The sequence below is a fragment of the Numida meleagris genome, chromosome 14 (assembly GCF_002078875.1).
Source record: "Numida meleagris isolate 19003 breed g44 Domestic line chromosome 14, NumMel1.0, whole genome shotgun sequence".
NCBI lineage: Eukaryota > Metazoa > Chordata > Aves > Galliformes > Numididae > Numida > Numida meleagris.
Window position 1 is genome coordinate 911,541 of NC_034422.1, and position 19,441 is coordinate 930,981.

At 47.7% G+C, this 19,441-nt stretch overlaps 1 protein-coding gene and 1 long non-coding RNA gene across 2 annotated transcripts in view; one reads left to right on the top strand and one right to left on the bottom strand.

The window, feature by feature from the left end:
* Positions 1-19,441, top strand: part of TBX1 (T-box 1) — a 157,730-nt gene that overhangs the window by 72,365 nt on the left and 65,924 nt on the right. The gene's annotated exons all lie outside the window — the stretch shown is intronic.
* On the bottom strand, positions 11,259-17,889 carry LOC110406604. The gene is made up of 3 exons (XR_002443515.1): positions 17,828-17,889; positions 14,357-14,413; positions 11,259-13,661 (listed from the first exon to the last, which is right to left on the bottom strand). It is a non-coding gene; the product is annotated as an uncharacterized LOC110406604 (long non-coding RNA).

A 19,441-nucleotide genomic window follows, 5' to 3' on the forward strand; every position in this document is an offset into this window, starting at 1 on the left:
CAAGAGGCGTTTCCTTCCCTGAGATCCAACAGGAGTTCCATTCGGAGAGTGCATTGCCCAGAAGCAGGAGCAGCACCATCAGCTTGCAGGCAGGAGCAGGCGTGCTGAACACATCACCTCTGCACGCAAACACCTCCTCCAGGCACAGCCCGTCGCATGTTTAGCTCCGATAGGGATTTCACTCTGACTGACAGCTAAAGGCCACAGCCCTGGAGGTGCTGAGCACCCCAGCACCCGGCACCTCAGTGAGATGGGAAGGTGTTGGGCACACTCGAAGCTGAGCCCTGAGGGACGCGTTTTCAAAGGTTTGCAGTGCTGGGACATTTCTGAGAACATGGCTGTTCAATGCACATTAATAAAATACACCGCAGGAAATGAATTACATGTTGAGGCCGTTAGTAGCTTCTATAGAATTTCTTCCATTGCTCCCATTAGAGATTAGGCCCCAGTCTGCAGAGCTCATGCACACCTGACCCCAAAGTGAGTTTTACCTTCACAAAAATAGTTTTGGAGAGGGAATGGTGTCTTGGAATGGTCTCAGGGTTCCCCTTGGACTTTGAAAAGGGATTAGCACATGACAGGAAGGATTCTAGCACTGTATTGACTGGTGCTAGGATCTGCTCACTAGGCAATATTTGGGATTAGCTCCACACATTTAAAAACAAGTGAGGGTGGAGGACAGGGCAGAGTGCAAGAAGATCACAACATTTTTTCCAAGTGGAAAGATGTGCAGCATTTAGGCAGTTCAGTTCATCTGTTTTACCAAAACAGACTCTGAGACGTGACTTGGTTACAGTACACGAGCACCTCTTGAGAAGGAAAATACCAGTACTAAAGGCTGTTTAATCTAGAGCGGAAAGGCAGAACAAGAGCTAACATCTGAAAGCTGAGATCAAATAAATACAAAATTAGATTTTTTTTCTTTTCACCAGTAAGAATAATTAATTAATCATTAGAATAAGGCTGTGTGTACGTTTTTGCTTTTTTTTTGCTTGTCTTCAAATCAAGAGGTTGCTTTTCTGGAAGACAAGCAGTGGCCAAGTTCATGGTATTGCACTCTGCACTGAGGTACCCAGGTGAAGTGCTGGGGTAGGGAATGGTTCAGATTGGTTCTGGGGAATGGTTCTGATTCTCTCAAATAGACTGAAACTTTCTGGCTCTATAAAATCACCATCTTCTGAAACATCTCAGTGCTTCACAGCTGCATTGCAAGTACAGCGCATGGATTTAAGGTGGAAAGAAATGCTGCTGAGTACCATACAAGAGCTCACAGCACTGAAACGAAAGCTGGCACGGCTCTGCCTTGCTGAGATGGGAAGGCACATGCACAGCTGTACATGCTCAGAAATTCCTGGTGATTCTGCAGAGGTCAGTCCTTCACTCAAAAATGTGTTTCTGATTACATTCTGCTCCCTTGCAGATAACAATGCAGTCAGTGACAAATCTAGGGGAAGACAGGCTTTCTGAGCAACTACCATGCATTTGCCTTCCACTGGGCTGACACAGCTCATCTGGTTTAACTTCTGCATGGCAGCCGGGCGCCAATCAACCCTTTCCTTGGAGAGGGCAGATCTCCTCCAAAACAGTATGGCTGCTCCTTCGGTGAAACGATCAGCTCTTCTCTCAGTAATACAATTACTTTTAATGACTGATATCTGGGTCAGACAGATAGAACTCTGTCACAAAGGAGCAACGCTTTTCCTCTGCAGCCAAATCACGTACTGTACTGTGCAGTACAAAATGAAATGGCTTATGAAAAATGATAAAGCATGGCTTTATCTCAGAGATCTCCATCTGATATTTTATAAAGCATGTCTAGGCCCTCTTAAATGGGGCAGAAAGGCTTGGCAACAACACTTAAAAAATGCAGCTGGGCCCACAGCCTTTTACCCTCTTTTCTGGGAGAAAACTCCTGTCTTGGACAGCTGTAGATGGAGGAATGGATGATCCCGCAATTAAGACCCTGCTTGAGGAATTGTGTGACCTGGATTCAATAGGTCAGATCTTCTGTCTGGCTCTGGGCCGGCTGCTGTGATTTGTTATGCTCCCATTTTGATGTTGTAAAATTGGGACAGCAGGATTAATTTGTCTTGCAGAGGGGGAAAGGTGATTGAGGGTGTTGGGTTATAAAACAGAAAAACTGAAGAATTCTTGGTAAAGTAATGCCACAGCCTCTGCTCCGGAAGGTTACCGCGTCCAAAATCCAGCCAGCGTAGGGCAGCAGCCCCATTACAAGGGTGGCCAAAGGCACCCAAGCAGAGATCCCTGCAGAGCCCAGCACGCGTGGGTGCAGTACCTGGCTGGCAGGTGGGCAAGGCTGGCGCCGGGCTTGTAGCTCTCCCAGCAGGCTGATAGGTCTGGGACAAGTGCAGTGCCCAAGAGCCTTGTGGCTCTAGGACGGATGGCAAGCAGGCTGACTGCCAAGATCCAGAGCCGCACTCATTTCCAGTGTATGTTTCAAAATGTTTTGGCTTTGCACTTAATCCAAACCGTAATATCCAAAACCTCCATGGAGGAACATTAGCATTCCTGTGCCGCTTTCCTAGATCCTGATCAGCTCTCAAATATACCATCTCCACTTCATAGCACTCATTCTTTACTTTTTTCATTCACAACCAATTTTATCTGGAGTTCAGCCTCAAAAAGTTGCCAGTTTTGTTCTAATTACAGGTGATTCTGAGCCAAACCCTCAGATATTAACATGTGTGAGTGGGTGGGAAAGTCAGCAAGGAGAGCAGCATGCAAATTTCTTGCCGCAGTGCCCCACCCACAGGCACCGGGCCAGCATCAGAAGCTGGGTCTAATTCTTGCTCCACACTGCCCTAAATGTGATGCTTCAAAGCCAAGCTCCCTGCTTGGTCCCAGGCCACAGTATGATCACCTGTTGGCCTGTAGTTTGCACCTGAGAAAACAGCTCTTTGAAAGTAAGCCCTTAGATAACCTGATATCGGGTGCAGACCAATATTAAAGGCATGGAAGCAGAGGAGAGGCTACAGAGAAGGAGAGACAGGGGGTCCTCTACAGACAGAGCAAACCGTGAGCTGAAGCCACATGGGATCGGGTCACACAAGCCTCCCGTATCAATCCCTGTGGGAATTCTCCATCTATTCCCAGCTGTCTCATTTCCTGGCAGATTGTATTTGGGATTTCTGAATCCTAGTTTTACCCGCTGTTCTTCTCTGCCTTTGGTCAGGGATGCTGACAAAGCCCTCTGAGCCACCAGTTACCAGTCTTCTCCCCACAAGGTGACAAAAGCTGGTTGAAAGCTCCAGGGTGGCTGATGCTGTTTCACTCTCAGCCTTCGTCAGGAAAAAAAAGAATGCAGAGAACTGCACGGAGCATGTCTGCACTGGTGACTAATGACTATTAGCGCCTTATTGCTGTCAGGTGAACTAGTAGCCAAGCTTCAGACATGTGGTCATTGTCAAGAGGAATTCTTGACTCCCCTCTTAGGAGCACCTCCTCCTCCCCTCCCCAGCCATTAATTACTTCCACCATCCTTCCAAACTGCCAAGGAGTGAGGAGCAGCAGAGCTGGAGATGAAAGGAAGCAGCGGCTGCCCTGGTTTCCAGGTCTTTCAAATAACCAGTCTGTAATAACTTCCACAGCCGAGGGAAATGGGCGAGCTGTGGGAGGAAGGTCAGCGCTGAGGGGAGGAAGGCTCTCGTGTAGCAATGATGTAGTGGCTCCTAATGGAAGAAACCTGTGGAATTAATCAAGTGCTGTGCCTCATTTGTTAATGACAGCAGGCCTGAAATGTGCACTGGCCTCTGCTGTTGGTGGGTAGGTGTGACCCTGGCAGCCCAGCCAGGCTGTCAGCTTGGGGATGTGGGCTCAGAGTGATGGACAGGCCCAGCGGCAGCAGATGCTGAGGGTGACAGGGCACTGGGACGGGACATGGCTGTCCGCGTGCCTCGTCTCTCCAAGCCGGCTGCAGTGCAGCTCGGAGCGAGGCTGGTGCTGACCTCCCATGCTTGGCTTCCAGGCTGTCATGCGTGAAGTCAGTCACGCTCAGTTTCCCCCAGATTAGTGTGGGGTATTGAGATGACATTGTTCTGGCTTGCTCGCTGCAGAAATCAGCAGCTCTGCGGAACCAGTTAAGGCAGTTTGGGCCCAGCTTCCATCTCCTCACCCCCACACGTGCTCCAGACTTTGGCCTTGATTTCATGGGCCAGAGATGAGCAAGAATCAAAGCAGAGTAATTATTACCAGCACATGGGGCAGGTTCTCAGCCCCTGGCCTCCAGCTGTCTCCACGGGACTCAGCATACAGGCACAGTAAGTGAGGTGCACTAGGAGAGAATCCTCCCGTGTTCTGGGGACGGGAGCGGTGCTGGCAGCAAAACCTCCCGCAGCTTCTTGATTTATGGGAGAAATTGCTAAAGTGGTTAAAGCTTGCACATCCTGACAGCAGCACCTGGCAGAGTCACCCAGAGCTCCTGGAGACTCCTGTCCTTTGTGCCCCTGAAGCAAACCAGCACAGGGGATGCATATGGGCTACCTGTGTCACACCCTGCCCTGCTGCTTCTCAGCTGTGCTCTTGCTTCTGGCACTGGATTGCTGCCAGAAGCACTGGTGAGGTTGCTGGGTTATTGCCCCCCTCCTGACAAAGGCAGGCAGAGAAACAGGGACCAGTCTCAGCATCCTGATGTGCAGGTCTTCCTGTGTCACGCTGCACTGTGTGCTCCTTGGACAGGGGATGAAGTTTGGGCCCTCTGTATGCCTGATGCAGTTAACATTATCAGGCCTGTGCAGTTCCTTTGGGAATGGCAGATATGAATGAATAGCCAGTAATGAGTCTTCTCAAATATTATAGTCTTCCGATATATATAAAAAATAACATACAGTCTCATTATAGGAAACATATGTGTCCTTTCTACATAGGCTGGGTAGATTTCTGTTGGAAGAAATGACAGTCTGACCAAAATGCCAAGCTCCATATCGTATCTTGTTACACCCAGGAGAGGGGCTGCGTTGTCTGAACCCAAGGCTCTTTTTAAGCTCCAGTCCCCTTCAAAGGCATGCAGCTGCACACTGCCTGGTAGGGAAGGGTCTTCAAAATATCTGCGAGGTCACTGTCTGATCTTGGATTAGTCACTTAACTGCCCCATACCTCAACATCTCCACTGGTAAAACTGAAATAATACCTACTGACCTTGCACAAGATTTTCAAGATCTAATGCTGAAAACATTATAGGGCAAAACCTGTTATGTGAAGGCAGATTTTCTTGTGCTTGTCGATAGCCTTGATTTCTTTTTAAGTAACTACATTAATTGGTTCAGTGGATTAAGAGTTTTCAAAAGCTGAATGATTGGAAAATATTCCTCTGAAAGATCAGTGCATGTGGGGATTCTTTAAGAATCTGTAACAGAAGTCCCTTAAAACTCATTCATTTGTGGCACAAGCATTGCTGTGGCCACAAGGTAGATAAACATCCCTCTGAGGAAGATGGGAGGTGCTGAGCTCTGAACCCCGTGACAGTCTGGCCTTTAAAAGCCAGCCAAACGCCTTGCAGCATTCCTGTCGCTGTCATACCGCCGGGCAGGGCTGGCCAGTCCTCTGGGAGCTGTGGGCCACACACCAGCCATGGGCGCCTTCAGCCCACACCGCCCCGACGTGCAGCCGACGGGCTGGAAGCCTGGGTTTGCAGGTGCACCTGGGGACCCTGGGACTTGTCTGCGGGCTGACCTCACAGTGTGCATCAGACAGCTCAGTTAGAGGCTTTGATCAACCCAGAAAAACTTCTTTGGAAAGAGGTGGATGTACCGTGGGCTTTATAATCTCATGATCTCGAGCTTTGCCTAATCTTTAGGCAGGTGACATGGCAAACAGCCACAGGTCCCCCCATGTGCACAGCACACTCCAGCTGACAAACCTGACGCCCCGGGATCCTTTTATAATTGGCTGCTATGTGCATGTGCATCTCTCAGGGAGCCCTCATGCTTTATTTATTTATTTATTTTCAGCCCAGTGATAAATTAAAGTCTTTAGTCCCATTAAAGTATTAAATTTTAGTTAAGTCCTTAATTAAGCCCTCCCTGCTTTAATTAAGGCATTAAGATTTAATTAGAAGTTAACATTTTGCAAAATCTAATTTCTCTTCTGCCTTAACCCCACTGTGGCCCCAGTCGTCAGCTGACCCTGTAAAATCAGAAGGGCCTCTCGGAACGCTTTCCCCACGTGCATGAGCAGGCACGCCTGCCTCCACCCGCCAGTGGAGCTCCAAGAGCAGTGGCTGCACCCAGCATCGCTTTTCGAGCGCATCAGGGCAGGCGCGGGGTGCTCCTCGCTGCCCAGCTCCCTTCCCACGAGGCAGGGACCACCCGAGCCAGCAGGACAGCATTCTGCAAGGCTCCGCGGGGAAATCCTCCACGGGCAGTTCTGTCCGCAGCCCATCTGTGGTTCTTAGTAAGCGCACGTTCACTTTCCTGAGTTTGCCTCTAGCCTAAGTGCAGGTGTTGGTCCCTAGACTGGCCAGGCGGGTAAATTTCCAAGAACAAACTTTTAAAATACAAAACCTTGACCCATTCCAAAACAAACTGTTGTTATGTACCTGGACATGCCCAAGATCTTGGCTCTGCTTCAAGCCACAGAATTATCGGGCATAATTTTTGACAATAAGTGGCATATTGCAAACCAGGCTTTTGGCTCTGACAAAGACCTGAACCTGGAGCATCATCTTTCAGCTGGTCCTGGTCAGCCTTTGTGCAGCTCCGATGTCGATGTGTGAGGGGGAGCCAAACTTGGATCAAAATCTCACCCTCAGTGTAAAATTAAAATAAAATCGGCTGAATTTTTATCAGCAAAAGATTTAATTCTATAAAGTGGCATGAAAGTGTGAGAATATGCCCTGCAATAAATCCACCACCTGAACACTGCAGAGAGTTAACAACAGCTGAGATATCCGCCGTGACAAGGCTGGCTCAGCTCCAGGCTGGTCCACCAGAAAGCCCAGTGGGAGAATCCACTGGAGAATTTATCTGAGCAAACATATTCCATGTGTTCTCCTGGACCCTTGCAAAAATCCAGTGTGTTTCTTTACGCATCATTGCACCCTGCCTTGACAGTTGCAAAGGCTGGTGAAGCCCCTACACGCGGAAGGCAAAGACAGCATACTCCATCTTAGCCTTTTAGTCATGTTTCACTTCAGTCTTCCATCTGCATACTCTGACTTGTCAAAACCAGCTCATCCCAGCTGTCATTGCAAAAGCACCTTTCCTTGGAGCAGAATAGAATTGGCAAAGGAGAAAACTGCATTTTTAATAGGTTGCATTTCTCCGGCACTTCTCATCCAGGGATGTCAAAGATCTCTGCAATGCTAATGACATTCTTGTGGGTCGTACATTACTACCTGGTTTTCAAGTCAAGGAAGCTGAAGTGCCCAGCTAGAGCAACCTCCCAGGCACCCCTCAGCACCAGAAGTCTCCTGGCTGCCAGGGTCTCTTTTCCACAAGAGCCCAGCTGCCAGCTGCAGAGGTGTGCCCAGAGCCAGAGACCTCAGCGCATGCAGTCTCTTCCTGGCCGTGCAGCGACTGATCCCTTCGCACCATTTGCAAAAGAAATTGTATATCCCAAGGGGTTCTGGCTGGGTGCTTATTGAAGACATGCAAACCTGTGTGGCATTTTCTATACAAGAATACTCCTCAGCTCTGATGCAGTGTCCCACATCACCTTTTTTCTCAAACACTAAAAGGGAGAGCAACTTTTACATCCTGTCCCGAAAAACTCAGCAGAACAGAAGCCTGTCTCAGGGTCACCCATGTCTGGGATTCTTACCGGAACGACAGCTTCTTGGATACCGGCAGCATTTGCCTTGGCCAGCAGACTTGTGCATCTTCCTGCCCTTGGCCATTTGCCCAGCTTGCTGTGCTGCTGCTGGGCTTTGGGTGCTCCTGAGGGCAGCACATACATTCACTCACCCACTGCAGCGTGCACATTAACATCTGCAGCCTTTTGAACTTTAAGATCCTGGGTCCGGCACTGCTGGCATTTACACCTCGACAGTGACTGCTGGGGCCAGTACGCTTGGACAGGGAGCAGGAGTCTGGCACGCTGTGTAATCACAGCTGCCAAGTTCCTCCTCAGCAGAGATACAGTGAAAACCATAATGCTTTTTACATTATCTTCCTATATAATGGCTTTACAATTCTGACAGAAGTAATTAAAGGTTGCGTTTGAACCAGTACAAGATGGCAAGGGACCTGAAACTAGATCTGCAATGTAGATTTGTCAGTGAAAATAGAAAAGAAAAAAAAACCCGGCTGTTGGCAGCAGATGCGCAGCAGCAAGCCTCGCGGCGCGGCCCGCCCGGGGAAGGCCGCCAGCCTCGGGCCGGGCTCTGCGGCCCCGGGGCGCAGCCCCAGGCCGTGCTGCGGAGCGCGCTGCGCCGCTAGAGGGCGCCACGGCCCGGGAGCTCGGCGCCGTGCCCGCTACCCGGGCGGGCGGCAGCGGGAGCGGGCGGGGGGCAGCGGGCGCACGGGCCGCCCTGGTCCTGCAGCAGCGCGGCGCTGGGCGCGTAGCAGGCTCGCAGGATGCTGGCAGCCGAGACATCTCCGGGAGGTTCGGGCTGCTAAAATAGGAGTTCCGCTGCGTCCGCCTTCCCTCTTAGCGCCAGGTCTCTCGTCAATGGGAGTTGAGTTCATTTCTTCCTAAATAAACTGGAATACATACAGAAACGCGTTTAAGTGCTGGCGGCACGGCTTGAAGCCCAGCGGCGGAATGCAAATGAGAAAACAAGTAGCTGTCAGCGTTTGGAGATAGAGAGTAAACCGAGCGGCCTATTGGCTGAAGACCTGTGATAGTGAGCCCAGCGGTTCGTGTTTAGCTTGTACCCACCTCTGTGCTGTGCTAGTTGGTGCAAACACCTGAGATAGGGTGTGCAGAGCTTGTGCATAGAGGCCCCACACCAGCTCTTGCTGTGGGATCTCCGTGGGGCTAGGCAGGCGGTGAGACGCCAAGTACTGCTTTCTGGACTGTGCGTGTGTGCACAAAGGTGGAAGGCAGCACAGCGTGCATGGTAGTGAATCCAGCCCAGGTACATCTTGGCAGCGGGTCCTGGAGAAAAGCTCCCTGCTCAGACACTCACCTGATGTTGATGTAGAAAGGTGCTTAGAAACTGAGACATCCCTGGCTTCCCCGGTGCCAGTAGCTGCCAGGAATGTGGTCCCTGCCATAACCCTGGGAGCACTTCTTGGCCTTAATGTGGCATTTCTGTTCCCTGTAGTTTATTCTGTCTCAAGCAGAGTTTGCACCAAGGCCCCCAGCCTCCAGTGATGTCCCGGGTTGCAGTGAGTGACCGCACACCCTGCAAGCACCTGTTTTGTCATCCCGAGGTGCCCAGGCACTCACAACTGCTGAGAATAAACCCCTGGTGCTCTGCTCCTTCTTTGCACGGGATATGTGTGATGATAGGAAGTGGGAAATCTGCCAGGCTATGAAAACTTTTCATCCTTAAGGAAATAAGTCCCGGCAGGGAGCCATTCCTGAGGAGTGGGCAAGGCAGCTTGGGAAGAGAGTCCAGGAATGCAGGATGCCTGACTTGCCAAGGAAGCACCGCGTCTGCGGCTCAAAAGGGAAGAATTAGTGGAATGTTTGGGGGATCCAAGCTATGTCATTGTGAGATAGGAACTGATAGGATTAGGAAGAAACCCTTAATGGAGGAAGGTTACAAACTACCCCCCAGTCAGTGATCATGGGAACTTGGCAGATTCTGAAGGAGAAGAGCAGAGATTTACAAGTGATCTGGGGTGTTTTGGTAAGTAGGGCACTGAGCAGCAAGGCTGTAAAGGGCCTGAGCTGTGCGGTGGCAAGCCAGGAAAGCATGTTTTTATAGCATCTGATGTAGGCCCTCCTGCCCTGGCTGCCTGGGACAGCTTGAACAGCTAGAGGAGCTGTCACGCCTAGGCTGCCTGGGTGGTGGGCAGCATGGAGGCACAAGAGCCTTTTGCCTTTTTGTAGCTAAACAGCTCGATTTAAACCAAGTCTTTTGTCAGCACATCTATGTGACTTGATTTTTTTCACATCTAGAAGCAGTCCCTTGGTGCTAAGGTGATGTCCTAGGCAGAATCTGGGACACCACAACACCACATCACAGCAGCTTCTGGGAAGCATTTCCAGCTTCATACTCAAAAAAAAGGGCCACAATATCTGGTAATGTCCCCACTGCCTGGCAGTGATTCAGCACTGCTTCTCCAGCCGTTCCTGGCCCTGACAAAATGCTGGTGCCAAAGTCTTCAGAAAATGATCAGAGATACGTGTTGCTCCCTGAAATATCCAGAACTCTAATATTAACTTTCAAAGAAAAAAAATTAAAGCCATCAGGCTTCAGGCCATCCATGCAGCTTTCAGCAGCTAGGAAATAGCGCTCTGGGGACTGAGAGGGACAAGAAGGTTAAGAAGGATGGGCTCTGAAAACTAAGAACTGAGACAGAGGCTTGTCCCCTGAGTGCTCCAAAGAAGAGAGTGTCTGGCTGGGCATCTGGAGCGTGAGCAGGCAGTCAGGTTGTAGGATGATGCTGAGTAGAAGCAAGGGTAAACCGGGCATGGAAGAGTTTGGGAGAAAATGGCTGGGTTTTAGTGGGCTGTGAGTGACAGTCTGCAAATATCTCTGGGGAACACAGGGAAATTAACTTTCAGTGCCCAGCATTATAACATAAATTCTTTGCTACAAGTTTTGTAATTGCTTTGGTTTCCATAACACACCTAGCTCTTCTCCACTACTTGACGTCACCCTTTACCATGGTGATAGTAAAATTCCAAGTCCTAATGCAAACAGAGAAACAAAGTGACTCACTGGTGTTTTGTCAGTGATTCTCCAGCAGGTGATGTTAAATGTGAATTCAGAGTCATAAATACAGCAATTTTATTGCATGTATTAATTGCATATACTAGTATAATTCTACATAAAGATTCTATGCACTAATGACTAATATATATATATATAATTCAAATTATTTATTTTATTGAGGTTTTCAAAGAAGACTGTCTGACAAAACTAAAGTCTAAGCAGAAGAGTGTGACATCTGTTCAGGAAAGATTCACTAAAAGAATACAATTCTTCAAGTCTTGGCCACGTTGAAGCTTGCGTGAGGGGGATAAGAGAATGGAGTTTGAAGGAAAAAAAACCCGCCCTGTTTGTTAGTTTTATTAGGAAGGTATTTTAATGATAATTTTCCCCTCTGTTCTTTCACAGAGTGATAAGAATCTCTTTTCTTCGTGTTTCTTGGAGGGCACTGGAAGGCATCATGGGTCAGCTAGACTGCCCTTTATCCTTTCCCATCCATCACGGTTCTGGCTGGTGATGGGTTCAAGGTGTTGCAGGTTTGAGATCCTAAGCAGTTCCTAATGCCTCCTCCACACACTGAAGCCTGCCTTGTTTTTTCAGTAATCCAACCTTTCCCCTTCACCCACAAAAGAGTTTAAAGCATCTGCTTCCACAGCTTTCTGAAGAGAACGGGGGGAGCTGATAAAGAGTTTTCGTTGCGCTTTTCTAGGGGAAAATTTCATCCTAGTAATAATGTCACACTGGCACATTTTTCTTAAAGGGTAAAAAGGAAGCATGAAAAATCCCAGGAAAAGAATGTATGGCTGGCTTCAGTGCTGTTAGAGGGTTCTAAAGGCCAAACAGGGCACAATAATAAACACGCCCAAAGATTTTATTTTTCAGGGTCATAGATGAGGCAGCCCAGGAACGTCGGCGACTCCTGAACTGTCATGCCGTGGTTTAAAGCACAGCCGCCTGTACGCTTCACTTGGGGTGTTTAGCTCGGTCCAAAGGAACTGGGAAGAAACTGAGAAGGAAATTGTCAGCACATTAGCACCGAGGCTTCCAAGTGCTAATCAAGACCGTTTTTTGCCTCTCAACCATGCTTTACTGTAACAGCATGTGCAAATGGATGTAGCGATTGTACAGGGTGAGAGAGAGCCTACCACGGGCGCACCTGGGAAAGCTGGGGAGAGAATATCATCCCAAATTTGTTCAGTGTTAAGCATCACACCCTTACCATTATTTAACTTCACCTGATCTCTAGCAGGATAATCGGTGTTTAACATCTGTATTATACATGGTTCTTGAGGACGGTGTTGACAGTGCTGCCTCTGACGCAGCCTGAATGGTAAATACGCGGTGGGTGCCCTGCCCAAGATAGAAATCTCTGATCTTTTCTTCAGTCAGACTTGCTCGTTTCCTCTCCAACAGAGGTGTAACTTCTGAGTGAGCTGTGAAACCACGGGGTTGCTGCCATAAATGTGAACAGACAGAAACACGTGTAGATGTTAAGCAGGAAGAGCTTGCCAAATAGATCTTTGACATTTATACCACTGCCTTGAACTTAATGGTGGTGAGATTACAAACCTAAGTACCCCAGTCTGCAGGGTAATTCCTTTGGGACCACGCATGCTACATCTGGATCAACACAGTCTGAGGTCTCAGCGGATTTTTGTGAAAGTGTGGTTAAAGATATTAAATGCAAACCATCAGAGGGGCAACAGTGTTGAAACTCCTCCCTGCTCCTTGCAGCAATCCCTAGACACTAAGCTGCCAATGGTCAGGATGGAAAGGCTCCATAAATCTCGTTCACACCTTCAGAGCTCTCCTGGTCTCAGGCTGCAAAGGGAACTTTCTTCAGGATCCCTTTGTACGGAATACGCAGACAATGACATTTTTGTCTTGGTTTTCATTTCATATTATTGCACCAGTTGTCCTGGATAAGATCATAAACTTGTCCGCACTGGTAATGTGCTTTCACAATGTCTGGAGGAGGCAGAGGGAGTTTAAAATTAATGCACCTCCTAGCATGAAATTATTCATGGCTCAACACTTGTAATTACCAGGGCCAGGTTTAGGAAGCCCATAGTTATGAGGAATTTGATATTTTAAGACTTAAAACAAATGTTTTACGAGTTTTATCCTTTGCCTACTGCAGAATACATTATGTCCTGGTAAAACAGCAGTGTATGTGTATCATCCCAGCCAGTCCCATCAGCTCGTCACACCTGTCAGTCGTTCATCACCAAACCATTACCCATTGGATGATAAAATCCAACTGAGGTGGGGGGGAGGCCAATCCAGCCATCGTGCTAATTCCCCACCCTGAGGAGCAAGGCTCCTGTGGGCCCAAGGCATCCTGTGCAAAGTTCAAAGCTTTTTGAGCAGGTAGTAAGATCAGACCAATTAGGGCCTGTCTGCCTACACTGCACCTGTGTCAGGAGACCCGCTCACCCCGTTCCCTCCTGGGCATGCGCTGCTGCTCCAGCTTCGGGCTCCTCTCGCCATCGCAGGCTTGTTCTGGTGGAGCTCCACTGTGATTCCTCCTCATTCGCATTAATGCAGGAACAGAATTTGGCCCACTGTGCCATTCTGTAGCAAAGAAGGGACTGGCTGTAGGCTGAATGGGGCATAGGGCTTGATTCAATATTTAATCCAAGTTCTTAAATCGTATCACATTACCGCCTCTTAATTCCCTTTGTTACTCCGTGATTTGTTATGTGTTCTGAGTGCTTCTGCAGCTGAGTCAAAGCAGCTCCTGCTCTCACAGGAGACTGAGGTACCACGCAGCAGCAGGGTTTGTCTTCAGGAGATGCTTTCGCACCAAGACCTGCTGCCTTCCCTCACCGTTGCTCAGTTTGCCATGAGTATAGGACTCCCGTGCTTTATGGTGTGTCTGCATATCACAGAAAAAAGCCTTAACAAGGGATATAAAAAATTCAGGAAAATACAGCAATGTACCAACCTGTTAGCTCCCCAGCACGCACCGTAAATGAGCCTCTCTCCTGGCTCTACAACCACAGCAGCATACACAAGGCATTAACATAGACCACAGAGTTAAAAATGATTTAAGACAACATGTCCTGCTTTGGCTGAGGTACTCTGAGGGCTGTCAAACAGTGTCACTCAGAGATTTATGTTATTCTTGGAAGGACAAGCCTTAGAAAGTGCATTTGAGAACCACATAGGCAGACAAACACAGTTCCATCCGGACATTGTGAATTAATGCCGTGGAGGAGTGTTTGGATTTTAAAATATCTGTCCCGGTTTCAAGCTGCCAGATGCCAGCTTCCATCTTTCCAGGAGCAGGACCTGACCCTCTGTAGCAGTACCTGTCAAGAGCTCTGCTTTAGTCATCTCAGATGGACAAAAGAAAAATCAATCTGTCCTACTGAGAAAAAACTTTTGAGATCACCCCTCGAGGAGGATTGCAAGTAATCCCTGCGCAAAGGCTCTGTAAAGCGATCTCTTTCAAAATCATATGTATGAAATTAGTTATAATCTGCATGGTAACGACCCACATTTTCAGCTTGACTTGCATGGCACGATACGGAGAACACAGATGGTTCCAATGGAGGAATTTCTACATACCGCTTCATTTGCCGTACTGAGATCTTCATCGCATCTCAGAGTCTGTCCCATGAAAACCTGCACAATAAATCGAGGGTGACTGTGTTTTTCTGGCAGAGCTTGACCCCATGCCCTCTGAGACAAGTGACTAATCTCCCACTAATTTTAGTGATACAGGATTAGCACTTCATAACTTAGGACCTAATGTTTTGTTTGTGGTCATAAACTCTAATATCAAAGAAGATGAACCTACAGCAGGAACTGCTCGGGGAGCCTGACTTTGCAAGCAGGTCACCAGAGAACTCTTTCATGTTAGCTGATGCTTTTATTTTTATGCAGTGTAATAAAAGCAAACTTTTAATTATCCTTCAGAGCATTGCAGAGAGACAAAAGGTCTGGTTTCGATAGAGCCCCTTGTGCAGAGGAATCATGCTGTGGGCACATGGAGCAGACATGAAGCAACACCGCACTGAGCCAGGGGTGTGAGCATTCACTGCAAACAGCAGGATGTTCAAAAACAGGATACTGGTGAGAAAGAAGAAGTTTTGAGGGGCTCTTCCTCATGCACAGGGCACGCAGATCTACAGGCATAGAGGAGATCCTGGATCCTGGTTGGGCTGCCCAGCAGCCGGAGTTTGCACAGTCCTGGACTCATGCGGCAGCAAATCCATGAAGCATGGAGCCCAGTTCTCTACCAGCTCCCATGTCATCGCACACAGAAGTGGCAGATTTCTGTCTAATCGGGTACCTGCAGGGCAGGAGCACACTCTCCTCTCCTGAAGGAATCATCCGTGGAAATGCACAGAAGCTAAATCATGAAGTTGGTCTTTCCCAGGAACACAAAAGGACCATGATCAATTTTAAATAAATTCTTATCAGATAAGGAACGAGATTTGGAATGGAGTGCAAATTGTCCCATTTGTTGGTGTCACTGTCAAGAGCCTTTCCTCTTGGCCCACATCTTGCTGAAAGAGAGCTAACAGAAGGCTGAGAATTGTAAAAAAAATGGGATCAAAACAATTTAAAACCAGGATGACATGGGTCTAAAAGAGAAAAATGGGGCTTCGTAGGAATATCCACTTACTGAGAGGAAAAAAGACAACCTGTTAAGAAAAGACTAAGTGAAGAGAACCTGATCAGGAAGAATAAAATGCTATCAATTCTGCTTATAATATTATCAGAAAACTATAGAAACTGTGAGGGAGTCTTTCTAAAAGAGCTGATAAGATAAGTGTTCTATCACCTCCATGATCTGACTGGAGCACCAGTGTTTTGTTTTTGCTAATAACCTTATTTATCTCTTGTGGTCTAACGTCTCTGGTAAGAGGCAAAGCAAATGTGGGGCTTTCTCCTTCTATGTTTGCAGTAGGCAAGCAGCTTGCTAAGCTTGTTGCCTGTTCTTCCAGAGATCTCAGAACTGGGCATCTCCCCAAGAGGGATGGGGAGAGGCGGACAGCCAGCTAAGGGTGGTTAGATCTCCTGAGCAGGTCTTGAGCACATCCCTGGTGCTGTCCCAGCCCTGCTGAGTGACTGCAGCCAAGTCTGGCCACCTCCTTGCACCTGTGTTTCCCGTGAGACCGCAGCAGAGCTCCTTCAGCAGGACTGAGTTCTTGCACATCAGAAGAACAGCTGATTTCAGAGATCTCATCCCACTTATTTGAGGGCCACGAGATAAAGGCAGGCAAGAGCACCACAACAGCCCCGTCTACAATGTCCTGTTCAGCAACACGAAAGAGAGCCCAGGAGTCCTGCCTCCAACCTCCTCTCTCTTGCAACACTGGAAATATTTTATGTACAACCTGGCTAATTAAAATTTTGCTAGCAGACACTTGAAGTAATGAAAACTAATATGCACCTGCCAGGTCTAAAGAAATTTTCTTCAGAGAAACTATTGGATCAACATACACTAAAACCTGGCCTGTAAATGTTTTGGCCCCAGGGCTTTTCTCATAGTACATTTTAAAAAATGTCAACTCAAGTTAATCCTCCTCCTAACAGTTGGTAGATACGGTTTATCTGATCGAAACGACAGGACAAAGGGATTTTACTGACTTTATTTTCATTATCATTAAAGTAAATGTTTTCGCATCTCTGAAAAAAAAAGAAGTGTTGGAAAGTTATCTTATGCCGTGAAATAGAAATTGCCTCATGCAAATCTTGATTCAATGTTATTATACACTACTGTAAATAACGTGGTGTTGATTCAGAGAGATCAGCAGGGAGGGATATTTCAGTTAGTTCGTTCATTTGTTTCCCGATCCTGCTGGGCACTTGAATTCCAGCTGCTGGCTTTGCTGGCTACATGAGCACTTCCCTAAGCGTGAAGCTTTAAGGTCAAGCAGTGCTGCTAAGGACATTCCATGTTTCATGGCTGTTTTCTCCTGCCCCTGGTGTGTAATCCCCACTCCCCATGGGGCAGTGAAACTCATGTATCCTATCTGTAGTAGACTGATCACTGAGTTAGTCTGAGACGTAAATTTAAGTAGGTACATTCAGCCCTGGCTAGGGGGGGAAATATTGCACGTAGATGAAGTAAAAGACTCTAATACAATGTTCTCAAGAGCTTTGTTAGGTGAGAGAAGTCCTGCACAGCACTGCCCTTGATGAAAAGTTAACCCTCCACTCTTTGCCCTCATTAGGACAAAGATATTCTATTAATGAATGGGAAGCAAAATCCCATTCATGTCCAAAATGGCAAGAAAAGACAATAGGCAGCTCTCAGGAGATTGCTCAAAGTAGCCCTGGATTTAATTTTAACCTTTCATTTTAATGGTAGTTGCCCACAGCTGTGTGTTTGGTAGGATTTCAGTTCTGACACAGGTGCCCGGGCACTGAGCACGTTAGTCCTCTCTCCTCTCCAGCACTGGCTGGTGCAGAGCACAGCCTCTGAGACCTGACACATGGCTGCACAGCATGGCCCAAGAAAGAGCCTGGCTTTCCTTTCTAGCAAGCAAAGCACAGTGGTGTAAAGCATGAAGAACATCTGCATAAGTCCCTGCAGAGCATGGGCACAGAGAGCAGGAATGGCCCAAACCTCCCTTTCTTAGCGCTGCTTCTTGGCCCCATAAAAAGGGATCATTAACAAAAATCCCTTGGCCTCCCCAGCTTAACTCTCTCTATAGAGCTGTATTTAGGAATAGAAATGGGATCTGGCAATTTTTAAAGATTCAGATTCCTTAATCATTCATGGTGTGAGAATGTCACTGAATGAGGATCCACACATAAGCCCCCAAGATGGGAAAATACAGGGAGCTTTTGGTTGCTAAGGAATAAATGACATTAAACGTAGCACATATCCTTTCCCCATCAGCATCTGTCTGGTGGGAACGAGCAGCCCTGAGTCTGGTATGCACTGGTTCGGTGTCTCTAGAAACATCTGGACAGCAAGACAGGAGTGGGGCTTTGAATATTGTTCTGCACATTCCTGCTGCAAAGCCCTGGTTCGTCCCATCCTCCCATTCCCCTCTCCCATGATGTGATGGGGAAATCTACCTTCAGAGGGTTAAGAGACTCGTTCCACAGCTGCTGTGACAGTGGTGGAGGTAGAACACACAGGTGCCATTGTGGGGCAACAGAGCCCAAAGAGCAGCTGCTAGGTACACACCTGCCGTTGTGGCACACAGGTGGGCACCTCTATCTGCCATCAGAAGAGAAGAAACATACGCCACTCAGACACAGCCTGCCTCTCTGGCTTTCCAGCTCTTCTCTGAAGGCTGTCTCCCGCTCTGGTCTCCCTCTGCACATTGAAGTTGGGTCGTACAGCACACAGAGCCACAGCCAGGCTTCCATCACTGGGCCAAGATGTTTAAATTCACCAGAGGTATCTGGATCCCTGCTGTGGAGGCAGCTCCCTTCCCATGTCGATATGGATACCAAACACATGTAGTGCTATGGCAGGAAATTGGCCTATTTTGAACCCAAATGTTCAGATCAGATTTCTGCTAAGGTATACTGAGACAGAGGAGCAAGCCAAAAATGGTGGTGTGGAAACAGGAGAAGCAACACCACAATGCAGCCATCCTTGGGGCCTTTTCTTTGGTTTTCACTGGGTAGGTTTGCCTCTGGTTGCTCTCTGTGTAATCTACAGCTGTCTGAGTCTAATGAGCTAAATGACTGTAAGAGCCTCGCTTGGGTGCTCCTTGGCTTAACAGCTCCAGCTGCACACAGGAGAGCAGGGGGCTGAGTCAGGGATTTTGCAAAGGCAGCAGCGCATGCTGGGATGGCCACACTGTGCATGAAGCGTTGCACCAGCTGCAGACCTGAGACTGTAAGAAAAATGTGCGGGGAGGGTGAGCACAGAGATGGGCACACGGAGCAAGCAGCTCTGCGTTTTTAGGCTTCTTCAGAGCTTTTGTATTCCTCTGTGTCCAGCTAGCTGAGGCTTTGACTTTCTTTGAAGAAGTAGTTTTTTAATATCAAGCTATTGAGTGAATTTTAGTTGCTTGTTCGGCTGGGGAAGAACTTGAGGCTTGAGGCTATGGCAAATCCTCTTCCAGACTTTCAGAGACTGGGACTTTTCAATGCCTAGAACAGGTAAAAGTGTTATTCAGCATTGTCTTCATAGAATCATAGAATCACAGGATCATCCTTCTGGATGCTGAGTGTTCTTTAGGCAGACTGATGAAGAAGAAGTAGTTTTAGTGAGCACGGCCTAGTACATGTATTGGGCATAAACAGTAAAAGGGGTCAGATGGGAAAATGGAAAGTAGGTTTTGTTGTAGACCAGATGCAATGAGCTGGAACTATGGCTTACAGAGAGAGCAGGTCCTAGTCTACTCTTACAGGGTGCAGGTACACCCAAGAACAAGATGACAAAAGAGACTTGCATATGCTTTATGCAGATGGCAGCATTAGATATAATATACATCAGCAAGACTCAAAATCAAACCTTAATAGGTTTTGTTGCAGTGATTGTAGAAGGGCTGTATCAGGAACCTTGTCATTTAAAGTGCTGTAAATTCATTTGAAGTGGAGGGGTGGGGAAAAGGGACAAATGAATAAAGGATCCTCTTTTCATATGCTTTAAAGATCTGCTCTTATTTGTGAAACTGGAATAATTGTATTTTCAATTTTTTATGAAAATGTGATTTGAGTCAAGAGCAAAGA